The sequence below is a fragment of the Triturus cristatus genome, chromosome 9, assembly GCF_964204655.1.
Source record: "Triturus cristatus chromosome 9, aTriCri1.1, whole genome shotgun sequence".
Lineage (NCBI taxonomy): Eukaryota > Metazoa > Chordata > Amphibia > Caudata > Salamandridae > Triturus > Triturus cristatus.
Window position 1 is genome coordinate 731,511,824 of NC_140592.1, and position 19,097 is coordinate 731,530,920.

Sequence of the window (19,097 nt, forward strand, 5' to 3'; positions counted from 1 at the left end):
TCCATTAGGCTTCTTCAAACCCATGATTGGTGAATTACATGGACTACTCATTATTTCTCTCAAAATTCCTTGTTCAATCATCTTGTCTATTACAGGCGCGCTCCTGCAATTATTTCTGGTGTCAATTTATACTGGGGAATATTCGGGTAGCTTACTCCTTCCTTTACGGTTATTTTCACAGGGTCTACTCTTTTCATCAATCCCATATCTTCTCCTGTGAAATCCCATACCTCAGGTTTCACTGTTTTCTTCAATTCCTGAGGCAATCCCTCGGGATCAAATACAACAAATGCCTCAGTAGTTTCAGGTTCCGAATTTGCCATGGTCCTCCAATACAGCACATCCTCATCAGGAGTTTCAAAAGCTATGCCATCAGGGGTACAGAAGATTGTGCAATTCATTTTGCACAACAAATTTCTCCCTAACAAATTTACGGGGTAGTATCACACACGACAAATCGATGCATGTCGGTGAATTGCCTATTTTAACTTTAACAGGATCAGTTTGATAAGTCTTTATCTGTCTATTTGAGACTCCTACTACTTGGATTGTGTCACCAGACAGAGGAAGATTTTTAACGTCAGCTGATCTAACAGTTGAAAGAGTAGCACCAGCATCTACTAGTAATGTAATATTTTCATCATTTACCTTTCCATCCACAAAGGGTCCTGTCTGGTCTACCTCTAGAGTTGCGCCAAGTACGCACTCCTCTTCCTCTTTTAGGCACCTTCAATAACTCTCTTCTGACTCACTCTCATCGCGCTGCAGCCAATACTGCGAAACAGCACTAGCGCGCGGTAGCTTCGTTACCTGTTCCTCGGTGTATAATCCTGTCTCATTACTGTATCTCTGAGGATTTACGCTCTGTGGAAAAGGTGACTTTGGCACCTGACACTGTTGGGTAACAACCTGCTGCTGTCGCGGCGGTTGGCAACTCACCTCATTCTGCACCTGTGGATTCAATGATGCATTATCACCATTAGCACTCGGGGGCAATTTACACTCTGATTTCCAATGCCCTAATTTTCCACAATTATGACATGGCCATTTCTTTTTTGCTTCCTCTAAGCTGATTTGTCTCTTTACTTTTCCAATATTAGGCTTTTGTCTAACTTGGCCCGTGCCATTAGCTTGCTCAATCAACTGGGCTTCGTGTCTCTCCGCTACCTTAACTTGTGCCCACATCACCTTCTCTTTCAATTTGCGTTGTTTGGCTTCGATTTCATCACTAAAATATTTTGCATGTCGTAACACTTCATCTATCTTTTTCTTTTGCCAATCCACTGTATGCTGTTTGATTATTTCGCTTACCTTAGGTCTTAAACCATAAACAAATCGATATACAAAATGACTTAAATCCTTCTCACTCAATTTCTCATCACCACTGTATTGCTTAAAAGCTAACAGTAACCTTTCATGATAAGCATGTACAGATTCTTTAACCTCATCTGCTAAGACAGGTTTGCAGGGTAACCCAGGCACATCGGCAGGACTTTGCCCACTCATGTCTCTGGTCTCCCTGGAATGGGGAGTGAAGGGAAGTGGCTCATAGGAGGGTCATGGTCAGTCCCTAGATGGCCATTGGCTGGATTCTCTGGAAATGTACTGCTGCCAGTGATAGAAGAGCTGAGTAGGTCAGACGTACAGTGTGCCCAAGAAGCTCAAGTTTTCTGGGGCTGCTGCTCCCAAACTGAGAGTCTGGAGGCCCAGATCGAGAACAAGGGCTAGGAGGTGGAGGAAATCCACAGTGGAAGAACCAGTGGTTCAGGTGTTACCAGCGCTGAGACAAGAGCACCCCAAGACTGACCCTGGTGAAGCCACCTCTGATCTGGAGGTGCTGCCTATGCTGTCCCAGAGACCGAAGACCTGCATCAGGCAGACCCCCGCATGACACTAAGTGTGTTCCTCATGAGGGAGACTTTTGTTCCCCTCTGGAAGTCCTAGCTTTCCAGGCACATGTTCAACCGCAGAGTACAGACTCTAGGCTGAGAGGCCAGTGTCAGGATACCAACCCTGGGATGGCAAACGGGAGATGGGTGCCTATCACTTTGGGCTGTTGCCACTACTCTGAGAAACCTAAGAGGCCAGAGACGCCGCAGGAGCCAGTATGGGACTCCTGGTTGTAAGTGAGGCCTGCCCAATGCCCAGCTGGGAGCCTCTGCCTGGCAGTGGATGGCCAGAGGCCTGGCTCTTGACACCGACAGCTGTCAGTGGCCTCTGTCAGCTGTTGTTCTTATGAGCAGAGTTTTTCCTGGATTGAGGACAGACATCTGGTCCAGGCGGCAGAATGGACCACACCACCTTGTTGGCCATGGAGGTACTGTCTACCTACTGTGAGGCTTCTGTAAACAAGCTAAGTCCAGGACTCTCACAGATGGGTTCTGCAGATGAGGAGACGGGTCCCCCATAGGCCAGTGTAGTGGCCCAGTTGGATGGCAACGGAGGGGTACAGTTAGGCTTTGAGGGGCATAGAACTGACAAGTGCACTACATAGGAATCAAATTGCTCATTTTCTATTGATTGAGCAAGTAAGGTATTGATTAGTCTATCCTAGCTTTTGGACTCGGGGGGTCATTATGGAAAGGTGCCCTTGCCGCAGGATCACCCCATCTTTTTTGCCTTTTTTTGTTGAACCCATTTTTTGTTGCCATTAGGACTCTGTGCGCTTTACTCCTGCTAACCAAGGGTAAAGTGTTTGTTCTTTCTCTTCCAAATATGGTAAATTGGTTTACTTCGCATTGATATATTTATTTTACTCATAAGTGTCTTGTATATGATACTACAAACACCAAGTGCCTATAAATTAAATACTTGCTGCTAGGGTGCAGCACTCATTTTGCTGCCCACTAAACATTATAGTTCAGACAGACATTTCATTTTGTACTATCAATTATAAGTTGAGACAGTCGAATCCATTTACATAAAGAAAAAAAATATGATCATATTCATCCAGATGCTTGTTCAAGCTCCCTCAGTTTCATCCAACACTACATCCTTCAAATCTCAGTTTTCACATTCCTTGGGTGCTCAAAGGGGAGGCACATCGTGCATACATGAGACTGTTCCATGCTACATTGAATTTATAGCCGCTACCATATATTCACTTCTATCCGTATAATAGGCGAGTATGTCATGTCGTCACCACCCACCACAAGGAGCCACTACACATGGAGATCACTCCTCCTCAGGCGTGTCAGTAGGCTGGGCAGCAAGGTAAGCCTTCAATGGATCCCAAATGTCTCTGGGGCTAGAAGACAAAGGAAGCAGCTTGGCATAAGTGCACAGTTTTTCTTGATAGTATGTTAAATCGGAAAGTCAGTCCTTAAACGTTGGTGCCCTGCCCTTGCCCCATCTGCAGGCGACAAGGTGCTTAGCCATCAGCAGCGCAAGCAATACGAAGCGACGGTGGGGTTTCGCCACGAGCTCAGTGTGGCCCAATAGTGCCGTCAGTGGAGCGACCTCCAGAGGAAGGGCTGTCTTCTGCGTTAAGGCCTCAAAAACCTGTCCCCAATACTCTGTACCACTAAACATTCCCAGGCCAGATGAAAAAAGTCTGCTCCTGGGCATCTGCATCTGTCACAACAATCTGACTCCTTCAATTTGTATTTATACATTTTAACTGGGGTGTAATAGCGTCTGTGTAAAAATGTATAATGTGTTATACGGAGCCTACTACTGGCCGAGACTTGCTTCATCTGTAAACAACAATATTCCCACTGGTCATCCGTGAGCTCTAATCCTAGTTCTGAGTTCCAATGTGTACGGGAGGGGCAAGGGGCTGTGTCACGCCGAGCATGGATGATATGATAGAGTCTGGAGACAACGTGTCCCGGTGATGTAGCTTGCAGAACCATGTGCAGCGGGGATAGTGTGGGGAGCTCCCAAGGGAAATCTGGGGAAATGTGTCTCACCCCCTGCCTGAGCCGTAAATAAAGGAATAGGTCCAGAGGGGATGGCTGAGCATCAAGAAACAGTTACTCCTGTGATTTAAACGTCCCATTAGTGTACAGGTCCCCCCACGTTTTAATATTTAGTCGTGTGAGCAATTTGCGAAATCCCGGCTTTTGCAATAATGGTAAGAGTCGGCGGTATACCAGGGGGAGGAAGGGTAAATAGAGCACCGCTCCTTCGTGCAACCCAAGAATGCGATGCCAGGCCGATATCGTACCTGTGAGTGTTGTGGGCGTTTTGTCTCTGGGTTGTATTGCAGAATAGATCATGCCTTCGAGAGGGACAGGGTCAGCTAACCAATGCTCCGCCGCGACCTGCGGCATGTCTGCGGGGGGATAAAAACAAAAAAAGGCATAGTGTGCTTGTGCGCAGGTGTGGTATAATTCGAAATCCGGTACGTCAAAGCCCCCCGCTGCAAACGGCCTGATGAGAACATTCCATTGCAAGCGCGCCTGTTTGCCCCCCCAGACCAGTCTAATCATCTCTGACCTCAGTGCTTTAAAAATGTGCCTGCCGGAGTGGTATGGAACATTAAGTAATAGGTATAGCAATTGTGGGAGCACCACCATCTTTATCAGAGACACCCGACCCGCCATAGAGAGGGGCAATGCGATCCATCTAGTCACGCTGTCAGCAATACAATTAAGGGCAGTGCCATAGTTGAACTGCATTAACTCCTCGCGATCCCTGGAGATACGTATCCCCAGGTACCTCAAATCCGAGTCGCACCACTGCAATGGGAAGTCCAAAAGGGAATTGCCCGGCAGCTGATGTAAGAGGGAAGACTTCCGACTTACCCCAGTTTATTTGTATCCCTGAGCGCTTTCCAAATACGATAAATTCCCACAGTAGAGGGTTTAAATTAGTTTGTGGGTCGCGAACGTAGAGGGTAACATCATCGGCATAGAGGGGAAATTAGGATTTGGCGTAAGTAGCAGCGTAGCGCCCTTTCCTGATGGTGTTGGCGAAGCTTAGCTGCCAGGGGTTCAATCGCAAGGGCAAATAACAGGGGGGAAAGGGGGCATCCCTGCCTGGTGCCCCTGGTTAGGTGGAAAGCCATGGATATGTGGCTATTGATCATGACCCTGGCGGAAGGGAAAGTATAAAGCAAACGGACCCAAGAAAGAAACACTGGAAGGAAGCCCGTACGTTGCAGTATCTCCGATAAATAGTCCCATTCGACCGAATCGAATGCCTTGGTGGCATCTAAAAAGACCGCCGCCAGGGCCAGCTCAGGGTCCACATTGTGTAGTATAGAAAAGAGTGTTCGTAAGTTGTGCGTGGTTGATCACCACGGGATAAATCCCGACTGATCGGAAAGGACCAGCTTGTCCATGAGCAAGCTCAAACGATTAGCGAGGACCTTAGCAAGAATTTTGGCGTCACAATTGATGAGTGACAGAGGTCTGTACGAATCACAAAAAGTGGGCGGCTTGCCTGGTTTAAGTAATGAGATGATGAGAGCCTCTCTTATGGAGGGGGGAAGTTTACCCTGCTCCAGAGCATCTTCAGAAACTTCCTTGAGAATGGGAGCAAGGAGGTGAATGTACGCTTTGTAGAATTCGATGGGGATCCCATCCATCCCAGGGGCCTTCCCCGACCTTATTTGCGTTATTGCTTCCCTGATCTCATCCAGTTCAAATGGGGCACTCAGGAAGTCCCTCTGAAAATCTCCCAGCCATCACAGAACCACATCCGAAAGATATGTGTCAAGGTCAAGAAATTCCCTCCTCCCAGAGGTGTACATACTAGAATAATGGGTTTGAAAAATAGCAAGGATGTCAGTGGTATCTCTGTGCACCACCTCCCCAGGCCCCTCAATTTCCAGCACATTATTGGAAAATCTAGGTTTCCGTACGGTCTCTGCTAAAGCCTTGCCCGATCTCTCTCCATCCCCGTAGCATCTGGCCACCCAATACTTTCCCCTGAATTTTGCCTCCCTGTCAGTGTACTCCGTAAGTTTATCCCGGGGGTCCCTCTGTAGTCCACTGTCAGCTCGCTGTGAAAGGGTATTTTCTATGACCTGGAGTTCCCTCTCCAGCTTCTGTAAGGTACGCCGGATGTCCCTTAAGACGCCACAGCTTTTTGAGATGCAAAAACCCTGTATTCTGACTTTAAAAGCCTCCCAAACTGTCTCAACACTGTCCACAGATCCCTGATTCCGTTGCAAGAAGTCGGTTATTTCCTTCTCTAATTCGTCACGAAACACGGCATTGAGCAGCGTAAGGGGCGACAACGTCCAGCACATGCGCGGAAGGCCCCCTCCAAGAGGTGAGATTGCCATTCACACAGGAGAGTGGTCAGAGAAGGTGCGGGCTAGTTGCGTGACTGAAAGCAGTGTAGGTACAAGACCCCGGGATATGAGACAATAATCTAATCTAGCCCAGGAGGCAGAGTGTGCTGTGAAGTGTGTGCCCTCCGCAGCATGAGGGTGTAATTGACGCCATGCATCTATCAGGTCAGCATCACTCATGATTCCTTGCAATGCCTTTTGTGATCTAGTATAATGATGTGCTGCGGGGTTAGACCTATCTTTTTCAGGATTTAGAGCCACGTTGAAATCCCCGCCGCATATTATGTGAGTGGAGCCGATTTCTAGCATTTTTCCCCACAGTACTGTGAAAAACTCTGGGGCATCTGTGTTGGGTCCATAACAGCATGCCAGAGTGACCGATTCAGGGCCTAGTCTCCCCCACACTATACAGTAGCGTCCCTGTCGATCGGTTGCCTCGCCAGCAACCACGAAAGGAGTGTTTTTCTTACGAGTATGGCCGTGCCCCTAGAGTATGAGGAGTAGCATTAAAAGGTTCGATGAACCGCCAATATGGAAGCAAAAGTATGGTTATGGTGAGGGCTGAGATGGGTTTCCTGGAGCATTACAATATGTGTCTGGTGACGGTCTAGATATGACAAAACCCTCTGGCGCTTCCTCAGGTCGCCCAGCCCTCTGACATTCCAAGTAAGGACATTTAGTTTCCCGAGGTGTACTCAGTTAATGATTAAAAAAAGAAATAAATAAATGAAAAAATAATTTAAAAAAAATTAAAGGGAAAGATCAATGAACGTCGCATCGAGATTCGAAACCGTGTCTGTCTGATATATTCTGTCTTACACATAAACATAACTTTCATGAACAAACCGTTCCCTCCCCCCTCCCACTGAAGCATCCCAAACATGCCAGAACATACATTCCCTCCCCCCTCCCAACATCCCATCACCCATAAGTAGCTTCTGGAGTAAAAACTTCCACAAAAGTCAAGGGGGGCACGCCCTTTGGGGGGGCCTTCCAGGGGCAAGCATGGTACCGCCTCACCCTTCGAGAAGTAGGAAGATGGAGCGATCATGGCTCTCGAAGGCGAGGGTGCTCGGTGCAGGAAAGAGTTTGCCCTTGTACTATATCATCCTGGCAATCCCCAGCAAGCAGCTCAGAACCTCCCTTACAGTTCACTCAAGGCCTGGTATACCAGGGTTGCGAATCCCCAGGGGTCACAAGTACTTTCCTCACTTTCAGTCTGAGTCCTCAGGGTTCCCACCAGGAGTCCTGTCCGGCCTAGAAGCGTTATTGTTTTGATGTTTTAATCTTTTCAGGAAGTCATCCACCTGCTGCGGGTTGACAAAGAAAGATTGCTTGCCCCGATACGTGATCCGTAACTTCGCAGGGTAGAGTAGAGCGTATTCTTTTTGGGCCTGGCACAACTTTTTCTTGGCGGGGTTGAACTTGCGTTGTTGCTCCTGTGCTGCACTTGTGAAATCTGGGTAAATCGTAAACTTGTTTCCGTCGTATTCAAGTTGTCGCTTTTCCCATGCTATCTTTAGTACGGCATCACAATCCCGGTAATTTAGGAGACGTGCAATTTTAGGGCGAGGCGTGCCTCCCGGCGATGGTCTAGGCCCAAGGGATCGATGCGCCCGTTCGACGATGAAGTGGGGAGATAATGATGCAGCGCCAATGGTGTCTGACAGCAGCCGCTCAATGTAGTCCTCCATTCTGCCTGTGTTTGTACTCTCCGGGATACCAAGGACGCGAATATTATTTCTGCGACTTTGCGCTTTCAAGTCCTCATTCTTCGCAGCTATTATCTTGAGTAGCTATCCATTTGCGCCACATGGGTCTGCATCCTGGAGGTGGTGTCTTCCACATCAGAAATGCGGCACTCAGTGTCCTTGATGCGGTCTTCGTGCCCGTCCAACTTGTGAACAATGTCATCCATTCTATTAGTCATGGCATCCATTTTGTCTGCAATGGTGGTTAGGCTCTGGCGCACCTCTATCATCAAAGCTTTCATGTCATCCTCCGGAGGGTAGGGGGTGCGCCGCACAGCAGCGTCGCTACTCCCCCCAAGCATCTTCCTGCTGTGTTCGTCCCACCTTTTTAGCCTCAAATGTCAAGCGGGCCTGCCTGGTGTCTGCCTTCCCCATGGCTATTGTGGAGCAGCAGCCGACCTCGTGGGCAATGCCGCGGGTCTCCAGAGTGTAGATGTCGTGTGGGGGTATCCGGTTGGTCGTTGACAGGCGCAGTGGACTATTCACGCTTTTCAACAGGCTGAGGCCCCTTCTAGAAATCACCGCAGGGGACAGGAGCTCCCAGCGCGGTCCGCCTCAACTACTAATCAGGCACCACAGCATACTCCAGGCCAAGAGCGCATCAGTGTCAGTGGAACTACTTGTTCCCAGCCGTACAGGTCAAAAGAAGAATGGGGAAAGCAACAGCACACCTGAAGGGGGTGTCGCAGCAATGTCCACAGGTGCGCAACGCCAAGAACAGTGGGGCTTGAAGAACCAGCGCCTTATGGGTCTGGCGGCGCAGGGTACGCCTTAATCTCCTGAGTTCACCTGCTTTGTTGAACAGAGACACAGGACACTCTGTTAAGCGTAGAAGATCAGGTTTATTAGCTGCAGCTAAGTACAGTTGTCCCAGAAGTACACCCAGTATGTTCTTAGGAGACTGCCACTTTACTCCATGGTGCACAATCTTTTATAGCACATAGATTCACCAAGAACACACCCAATGCATACATGTTTAGCCAATGGGAAGAGTTTGAAAACAAGATATAACCAATGAGAAAAGTTTGAAAACAAGATATCAAGTAACCCAAATAAACCTCTCTTACAACTGTTTTTGTCACCCCTCCCCACAAGTTAATCAGTGGTTGTGTCTACAACTCAACTTGCAGGTGGCAGGACACATTTGTATGCTTTGGAGGACAGTTGTGAAATGAGAGAATAGCGAAGGCCAGAAGATAAGATAAAGTCAGGAAAGAATGGTGCAAACCAACAGATAGTTGAAACAGGGATCAGTCGGACCAGACGGGGATTAGTGGACTCAGCCAGTCCCTGACATCAGTCTTGTAAACAGAGGCAGGAGGTTATTTTGACACGTCGCAGTGAGATCAGCAGAAAAACTTCGTTCATTGTGCTGCCTGAGTGAGGGCAACACAAAATGGCGGTGGAACACAAAATGGTGGCTGAATATAAGCGAGATCGAAAATCGAATTTCCTCAGACCCTCCTTTTGCTATAGCTCAGGCAAAACATCACAGATTCACGTTAATCTGAATCAATGTCAATAGCCATGAGGTCGTCAAGCTGTTGCTGCAACATCATTTTAATGTTCTCTGTTTTCTGTGACTCAGGTCTTGGGACACACAGAGTGGCACAAAGACCGCAGATGGCGGCGCCACACTGCATACAGAGACAACAGGAAAAAATTATGGCCAAAACCACTCCAAGGAAGGTTAGTGCCTTCCATCCCCAATTAGACAGTAATCCCCAAAACCATCCCAATAAAGACCAATCTCCTTCATCTTGATGGATCGATTCGGAGATCATATGAAATTTGGAGATGGCTTGGTATACAGTAGGGGCGTCGTCAGGTATATAAATACAACAGCTAGATCCGATCAATTTACAGACTCCACCACGATCTGCAAGAATAACATCTAGTGCAATCCGGTTCTGCAAAAGTCATGAGACGGTCCGCCTGAAGTTCAGCTGTGAGATTACTCAAGGCTCCTACAGTGACATCTATGGTAGTCTCAACAACACGAACCAGCTGTCTCATGTTTCTGCTGTTGGCCATTGGGCCCCAAAAAGGAAGAAATCCTTTGAGGAAATCACTTCCCTCTTGTCCTGCCGTGTCTTTAGAATCAATAATCCCTCTGCCATATCTGTGTCTATGATGGCCTGAAGGAGCAGTGTATGTAGGAGGGAGAAGAAAAGCTATATAGCATGTTCCTGAAAAATCCGTTGGTAGCCACGTGTAAGCTCTATCGTGGCAGACGAAATATGTGCCCTGGGATGGCACTAACGGCGGTAAATTTTGAGACGTGTAGATGTATGTATGGGAACAAAAGCTTTTTCTTTGTCCAGTGTCAGTAGTTTGGCCATTCATTTGTAAACAGAAATTACCTTGATGAGGGACAGTCCAAGTTGGTGGAGATTTTCCCTGTTTAGTTTTATCTGTAAGGCTAGTAATGTAACGAGTCACGTTCCAATTAGCATATGATTGTCTCTCATCAACAGGAACCTTATTATTCTCCACAATTTTAGTCATAGCCACCATTCCCTTTATCAGAGAATTATGACTAAAATCTGGCTTACTACCATAGGAACCAACTGGACGTCTAAATCGGCTCTGATATGCATTTGAAAATATTACAAAATAAGCTCAAGCGGAACCTTCATAAGAAAATGGAAGGACTAAATATGGCATCCCTTTATCTGTGGTATGAGGCATAAGTCCACACACCCAACAGTCGGTTGTGTTGACTACCAATTGTTGTTGGTGCAACAATTGGATAAATGAATTATTAAAATATTCTGTTCTCCTGATTAGTTCATGTTGGGGAAGTGTATATAATTGATGTGGGGAAATAGTAGAATGAAGAGGCAAAGAGATAGAATTAGGGACAACTTTTTGCTGCGTAGCATGAATAACCCAACCTACACAAGCCAATAAGATACATAAAAACATAAAAACACACAATGTTACGCCACATCGACTGTTCAATATTTCTTTCTCATCTCTTCCTTATTATCCTTCTTTCCTAATTTAACATCCATCCTCTAAAATTGTTGCTCACGGCAATCTTCCTTACTTACTTGGCTGTGATTATTAGCCGTCCTATGACACTGCAAGTCCTGGGGGCCTAGCCACTATACAGGTCACAAACCAAGACTCCTACCGTGACCCTGCAACCTGGACAGATGATAAAATGTAGCAGAAGAGATGGAAATCTCAGGTGTCCTTGACCAATCTAGGTCTTAAATTGTATCTAGTCCTTGTTGGTACAGTTTGGTCTTGAAATAGGGTCTGTGGCTCTGTAGTGTTTAATCGGAGATGGGAAGGTATGGCTTCCTGTAGAATGTCGTCATCTTCTTTCTCCGATCGAGTTCCATCCAGGTGTGCACTACTGAAAGGTATGAATCGGGGGACTTTTTCTCCTTCAGAATCACCTATACCTTTACGAACCCACTGATCAAAAGGCAAGGGCAAGGGCACTTTCTTGCAGTGCACGCCGTGGATCCAGTTCTTTTTCCCTTCGATTTTTACTGCTGTGTGAGTTGTCAGGAGGACTTGTCGAGGTGGCCTCCAGCGAGGTTCCAAATTCTTTGTCCTCTGAAAATTTTTCACGCAGACCCAGTCTCCAGGTTGGATAGAATGACCTGTGTCTGTGGAGGCTTCTGGTAAGGCGTTTTGAACCTGTTGGTGAAGAACACGTAATTTAGTGGTGAGGTCATGTAAATAGTCAATCAGCATTGGATACTGTATGTCAGAGTACTTTTTAGGGCGAGGGACTCCCCATACATTAGCTGGGCGCCCGAAAACAACCTCGTATGGGCTGAGTCCCAAACGAGAATGTACAGCTGTTCTAGTGGACAGGAGAGCCAAAGGTAAAGCATCGGGCCAACTAAGACCTGTGCTGGCTTGTACTTTTGCAAGCTTAAGTTTGAGAGTGCCGTTATAGCATTCTACCAAACCTGCTGACTGAGGATGATTTGCCGCATGGAACTTTTGTCTTATACCAAGACCGGTACACACCTTTTGCATAATTTGGCCTACAAATTCACTTCCATTGTCACTCCAGACAATGCGCGGCAAACCAAACCTAGGGAAGAACTCTTTTAGAAGAACCTTGGCAGTGGACAAAGCAGTGTTGTCTTTCAGGGGGTAAGCCTCTAATCATCTGGAAAAGGCACATACCACCACCAGAACATATTTAAGATGGTTACATCGATCCATGTGAATATAGTCGATTTGCAACACCTCAAAAGGATATGTTGGGGGAGCAAAATGACCTGCCGGAGTTGGGGTTCCCTTTCCCGGATTGTACATCAAGCAAATGATACAATGCTTCACCACATTATCTGCACATTTTGGAATCCATTCGTTCAGCCACACTGGAGCCAGAAGTTTACATATTCCTTTCGCACTGATGTGGGCTGGACCATGCGCCATAGTAACTACAGGCAGTACATAGGCATCTGGTAACAACCAACGCTGGTGTTCTGACAATTCTATCCAACATCCTGTTGCGTCTAACATTCCTGTACTTTCTTTCCACTTTCTCAACTCCTTCTCTGTAGCATCTCCCTGAATCGATCTCACACTTTCTATTGTGTCCTCACACATCCCTCTTTCCCTGACCCAATTCGCAGGGCCCGCAACATACATGCGACTTGTAGCATCTCTGGCTGTCCTTTTTGCTACCTCGTCCGCAAAAGCATTTCCGCGACCAACATCATCAGTAATCTTCTTATGCGCACTACATTTCACAATTGCTACCTGGGTAGGCAAAGCAAGTGACTCAAGAAGATCAGTTACCAATTGACCATGTTGTATTTTAGTACCGTGGGAGGTAAGGAATCCTCTTTCCTTCCACAAACGACCGAAGCTATGCGCCACACCGAACGCCTACTGGCTGTCGGTATATACATTCACTCTCTTTCCTTTAGATAACACTCACGCTCTGGTCAAAGCTATCAGTTCAGCCGCCTGAGCTGAATTATATCTGATGCGTGCTGTCTCCACAATTGTATACAAGGTGGTAACAGCATAAGATGAAGCTGTCTCGCCATTTGGGAGTTTGAAACAAGACCCATCCACCCATAGGATCCCATCTGGATCCACTAGCTGCGTATTTTTCAAATCAATTCTTCCTTTTGTTTCCTCCTCAGTACGGAAAAAACAATTATGTTGTTCCTGAATATCTTTCTCTTCTGGAAGAGGTAACAGTGTGGCTGGGTTTAAAATGTTACGTCGTTTGATGTACACATGACTAGCCAAGAGCGTCAGCTCATATCCAGACAATCGAGCACTTGTAAGATGTTGTGTTTTTGTCCTATTTAGCAAGGTATCCACTGCATGTGGTACCATAACAATGAGAGTATTATCTAGCACCACTCCAGCAGACTGACGAATAGAAATCGCTGCTGCTGCTGTAGCTTTAAGACAACTAGGCAATGCCTTGGCTACTGGGTCTAATGTAGCTGGAAAATAGGCACATGGCCGCTGTTTGTCTCCAAATCGTTGTGTTAGGACTGACAACGCACAACCCTCTCTTTCATGGACATAGAGCATGAAGGGCTTACTGTAATCTGGAGTACCCAACACAGGAGCAGAACACAGAGCAGCACGTAAATCAGTAAAACTCTTCTGAAATTCGTCAGTCCAAGGAAGGGGTTGGGGTGTGTCTTTCAAAGTGAGTGCTAACAAAGGCTTGGCCAACAAAGAAAAATTTGGAATTCATTGCCTACAATAAGAGGTAATGCCCAGAAAGGCACGCACCTCTCTTTGTGTAGATGGCACAGACATTTGCGCAATGGCTTGAATTTGTTCTGGGGTTAATCGCCTTCCCTCCTTTGATAAGAGATGACCCAAATAGGTAACCTCTCGACGGACATATTGTAGTTTAGAAGGCGAAACCTTATGATTAAGATCAGACAAGTGCAACAGTCACATTTTTGCAGACATCCTCTGAATCAGCAGCAATCAACAAATCATCCATATATTGAATAAGAGTAGCACCTGGGGGCAAAGGAAACGCATCAAGCTGACATTTCAGAGCTTGACTATAAATGGAGGGGCTTTCACAATAGCCTTGGGGTGCGCGCTTGAACCGGAAACTTCGGCCTCATAGAGAGGAAACCAAAAATATCCCTACTCTCTTTGGCAATGGGAATGCTGAAGAAAGCATTTTTCAGATCAATAACAGAAAACCAAGCCGCTGAGGCAGGTATCATAGTTAACAAGGCAGTAATATCTGGGACAACAGGAAACTGTGGTACAACAATTTTATTGACTTCCCGAAGATCAATCACAAAACGATAAACAGGAGGCTGAGAAGGATCAGTGCGTTTAAGAACAGGAAGAATAGGACTATTGCACACATTTCCTCTCGTTTCCTCAATTACACCCTTCTGAATCAAATCATAAATGATATCCAAAAGCGCTCTTTCACCTTCATTGGAAATTCTGTATTGAGGAAAGCGTGGCAATTTAGCATTGGGCTTGAGAGTAACAACATAAGGCGGGATCTCAAGACAACCAACATCATTTGGACCCGTAGCCCAGAGCGTTGCAGGAAGAGAGAGCAATTCAGGTGGGAATTGATCTTTAGACAAATACATTGAAGAAGTCAATTTCTGCCCCAAAGTAAGATGCACACCAGAAGGAGAACAATATATCGTTTCATGCAATCTTTTCAATAAATCCAAACCCAACAGATTCTCGCCGCAACCAGTTGTTAAAAGAAGAGGAGCTTCCAAATCATAAGTGCCAATTGAAATAGGCAGAGGGCTAGAGACCGGGTTACGAACTGGGGCGCCAGAAAATCCTACTGATACATTTGTTAAGCCAGACAAAGGTGCCCCAGGGAGTTTAAAGTGAATGATAGAATTTCTCATCGCACCAGTATCTAAAAGAAATGGCTCTGAAGCACCCATTGTAGTGACATTAACATAAGGTCCACTCTGATCTACTGGAATCGATACAACTCCCGCACTTTGTCTATGGCTGTCCTAGTTAGCGTGAAGGCTTTCATTTTCACCTTCAACATGATAATCATCATTGTAACACTGGGTAGACTGAGTATTTTGTTGATCAAAGTAGTTTGTGTAATTTGGAGGGGGAAGGAAACGCTGTTCTTGGGTCAACGCACCTCGACCTCTACCCCTGGGCGCTAATTGATAAATACCACGACCTCGTGGAGCAGATAGTTCTCCATTACGCTGTAATAAAACCGGGCAACTATTCTTGAAATGACCCTCCTCTCTGCAATAGGCACATTGGTTAGGACCTAATAAAGGTCGCGGAATAAAAGGCCCAGGCTTTTGATACACCCTCTTAAACTGTGGAGGCTGTTGAAACTGGCGCTGAGCAGGACGAGGAGGATAAGCCTGTTGCAGAAGAACCTTCGTTTTTAATTCTTTAGTCTTTTTCTCTTGCTTGTCTTTTTCCTCTTTATCCCTGTTCTCATAATATTGAGCAGTAGCCAATATCTGAGCAGAAGAGGAAACAGCCCATGAACTTTCAGAGTCTTTCAACTTATGTGACAGCTCGGGAAGCAAATTAAATACGAATTTATCTACAAATAATCGCTGTCCGCCCTCCGTAGTCATATCCTGACCACTGTGATCAATAAACGTCTCCTCAAAACGAGTGAAGAAATCAGAGACATTCTCATCTTTCTTCTGCTTACACGCAGTTAGTTTCTCCCAATTAACTCGCAAGGCGGGCATCATCGTTTTCATTAAAGTAATAATCCTACCAGGGAGTTCTAAAATCAAAACATCAGGCTTAGCACCACCCACTTGAGCTCTATCCGCGGCAATTATAGCAGCCCAATCACCACCTAATGCTTGGGCGTGATCCTCTCTACGAATCCGAGCCCATAATGCTTGTGGGACTACATTTCCCATCAACATATCAATATCGGCTAAATTCATAATACAGGCATCAACAGTCTGGGACAACTTTTTATAATAACCAGCAGGGTTTTTACGGGGATCTGGTAGAGACTGTTTAAGAGCTAAAACTTCAGATCTTTTCCAGGGGACATGTACCCATATACGCTGAAAGTGCGCGGGAACAGCTAGATTAGCACCTGCTGCTGCAACCGCTTCTCTCCACACTGGAGGAACCTCTCTCATGGGATAATGTTTGGATGTCAGCCTAACAGCAGGATCGGAATCAAAAAAAGTCTGCGAGGAAAATAGGGACCTAAAAGTGACAAGTGTCTTTACGGCGTCCTTAACCTTAGAACCTACAATGAGTCCCTTATCGAAATTACCCTGAACATCTAACAAACCCTGTGGAACTGAACCCAAATCCATATCCTCCCATCCTTTAACAAGAGTGTCACACATAACATTAAAAACATATCTCTGCGTGGGCGCTTCCCACTGGTGAAAGGTGGCCATGATATCATTCACACTATACTGGGGACCCTTCTCGTTCCATTTGCGAGCGAGAGAGTCCAATATTACCCGTTCGTCGGAAGCTGGAAGCTGACTACGAGACTGTCTTCGGGGAAAAACCGGAGACATATTAAGAGTCTCATAGAAAGGAGACAGAAAATCAGAGACAGTATCTGTGATTCGTTTGTGCACAGTAGGAGAATTAGACATAAGGACAGGGGACAAGGTATTAGGTGAACTAACAGAAGAATTAACAGTTATAAAGGGAGTCGAAGGCAAAGGAGATTGATGTTCAGAAGATGAAGGCAAAAAAGTCTGTGGCGGAAGAGGTGGGGGTGGCACTACCGGAAGGGGCAAATGCGGAAGAGCAGGAGCAGGCGGAGGCGCAACTAATGGCTGAACTGGTTGTAACAATGTGGGTGCATTAGCACCTTGTACATAGGGAGGAGGCAATCTCAATAAGTGAGACATCAAAGGATCTTCCTCCGGATCCTTACTTTTATCAGAAGGGGAAATAGGCAACACCGGATAGCATTTATCTATCGCCATACGATGCGGTCTCTCTGAAATTTCCATTTCTTGATTAATCTCATTATCTTTAAACTGCTGGGCAGCCTGTATAATCGTCATACTATGTGTTTTCTAATCTCTTTTTGCCTGTTTAATTTCTATCTGTTTGGCTTCCTTGCGCCAGAGGCGAAAAGAGTCAAACATTGCCGGCCGGGCTTTTCTTTTAAACAAAATTGCTTCCAAATTATCTAATATGTCAGGCTCAAAGCTACCATTCTGTGGCCACTGCAGAACACCATCGTTCTTCGTGTATCGGATCCATGCCTCATTAAAGGCAATGGGGCCAACACCATGTTTAGAATAAAGCTCATAAGTGGGAGTTCCAACCGGAGGAATTGGACAAGAGTCCTCCAGCCGGGAATCCCTTTCACAACCAAAACAACAAAACTTTCTAAACTTACTCAGACCAGGCATGGTTATTTCTCTGGACTGTTCACAAACATCAAGGGGTTAAATCAAATAATATAGCACAAACTGTACTCCCCCCTCGGCTTCGGCTTTTGCAATAGCCGAATCAAAGACCCAAATCAAACAAAATAGTGGGAGCTAACCACCAATACTTAACTAAGAGTCTTCTTACGCCAACAGAGGCCCGTCTAACGTCTCGCGATACCATACATCACCAAAAAGGGGGCCAAAGCAAGGCGGCAGTCAGGGCAGCAGTCGTCAGCAGCCGTCAGGAAGGAGAAACCGTGCTGAAAAAGACCTTCGGACCACTTTGACATACAGGGGTCGCTTGACGTGGTTCGCGATTCCTCCAGAATTTTTTTGCGGGGTTCCTCACGACCTTCAGGCAAAACCGCTACCTCTGAAGCCGCCTCACAGAGGGCACCATTTGAAGAACCAGCGCCTTATGGGCCTGGCGGCGCAGGGTACGCCTTAATCTCCTGAGTTCACCTGCTTTGTTGAACAGAGACACAGGACACTCTGTTGAGCGTAGAAGATCAGGTTTATTAGCTGCAGCTAAGTACAGTTGTCCCAGAAGTACACACGGTATGTTCTTAGGAGACTGCCACTTTACTCCATGGCGCACAATCTTTTATAGCACATAGATTCACCAAGAACACACCCAATGCATACATGTTTAGCCAATGGGAAGAGTTTGAAAACAAGATATAACCAATGAGAAAAGTTTGAAAACAAGATATCAAGTAACCCAAATAAACCTCTCTTACAACTGTTTTTGTCACCCCTCCCCACAAGTTAATCAGTGGTTGTGTCTACAACTCAACTTGCAGGTGGCAGGACACATTTGTATGCTTTGGAGGACAGTTGTGAAATGAGAGAATACAAGTAGAGAATAGCGAAGGCCAGAAGATAAGATAAAGTCAGGAAAGAATGGTGCAAACCAACAGATAGTTGAAACAGGGATCAGTCGGACCAGACGGGGATTAGTGGACTCAGCCAGTCCCTGACATCAGTCTTGTAAACAGAGGCAGGAGGTTATTTTGACACGTCGCAGTGAGATCAGCAGAAAAACTTCGTTCATTGTGCTGCCTGAGTGAGGGCAAAACAAAATGGCTGTGGAACACAAAATGGTGGCTGAATATAAGCGAGATCGAAAAATGAATTTCCTCAGGCTGTGAGGTTCAATGGGTGCGGCGCCACTTATGCAGGTATGAAACGTCGGGGTGCCAGTTCATCTACCCCGCAGGCCAAACAACTGTCTCCAGCGCTCCGCTTAGGCCCCACACAGTAATCACGGTTTGTGGCAGAGTGTAGCAGTTGTAGCCATCACTGGCTCGCCATGAAGGAGAGGAGTAGTGGGTTCATACACCCAAGCATACATTCCCACATAGTTATAGGCCGAGGCCGCCTTCCACCAGTCAAGGGTGTTCCTCATGACTGTGCTCTTCATTTAGGTTTTGGCAATGGAAAAAATGCTCCCCCCGCATGCAGCATTCAGTGTCAAGGGAGTGAGCTCACAGTAGGCAGTCTATCTTCTCAGGCGTCGTGATGCCTCCCACAGTCCTTGCAGGGCTGAGTCAGCTGCGCACGTTAAGTATTTCGCGCCTCACTCACCCGCGATTTCTTTTCTGCGGCGCGATCGGTGTGCGGCTCAGCAACCACGTGGGCGCTACGGGCCTCGGGTGATTAGCCAAGCCCAGCAGCCGCTCCAGGTCACACAGGGTCTTTTGGCGGCAGCTCCGATGAGCTGGC

General features: G+C 46.5%; 1 long non-coding RNA gene across 1 annotated transcript in view; it reads left to right on the forward strand.

Annotated features, from left to right (window-relative positions):
- LOC146798632 (uncharacterized) overlaps positions 1-19,097 on the forward strand; it is a 118,842-nt gene that overhangs the window by 9,088 nt on the left and 90,657 nt on the right. The gene's annotated exons all lie outside the window — the stretch shown is intronic.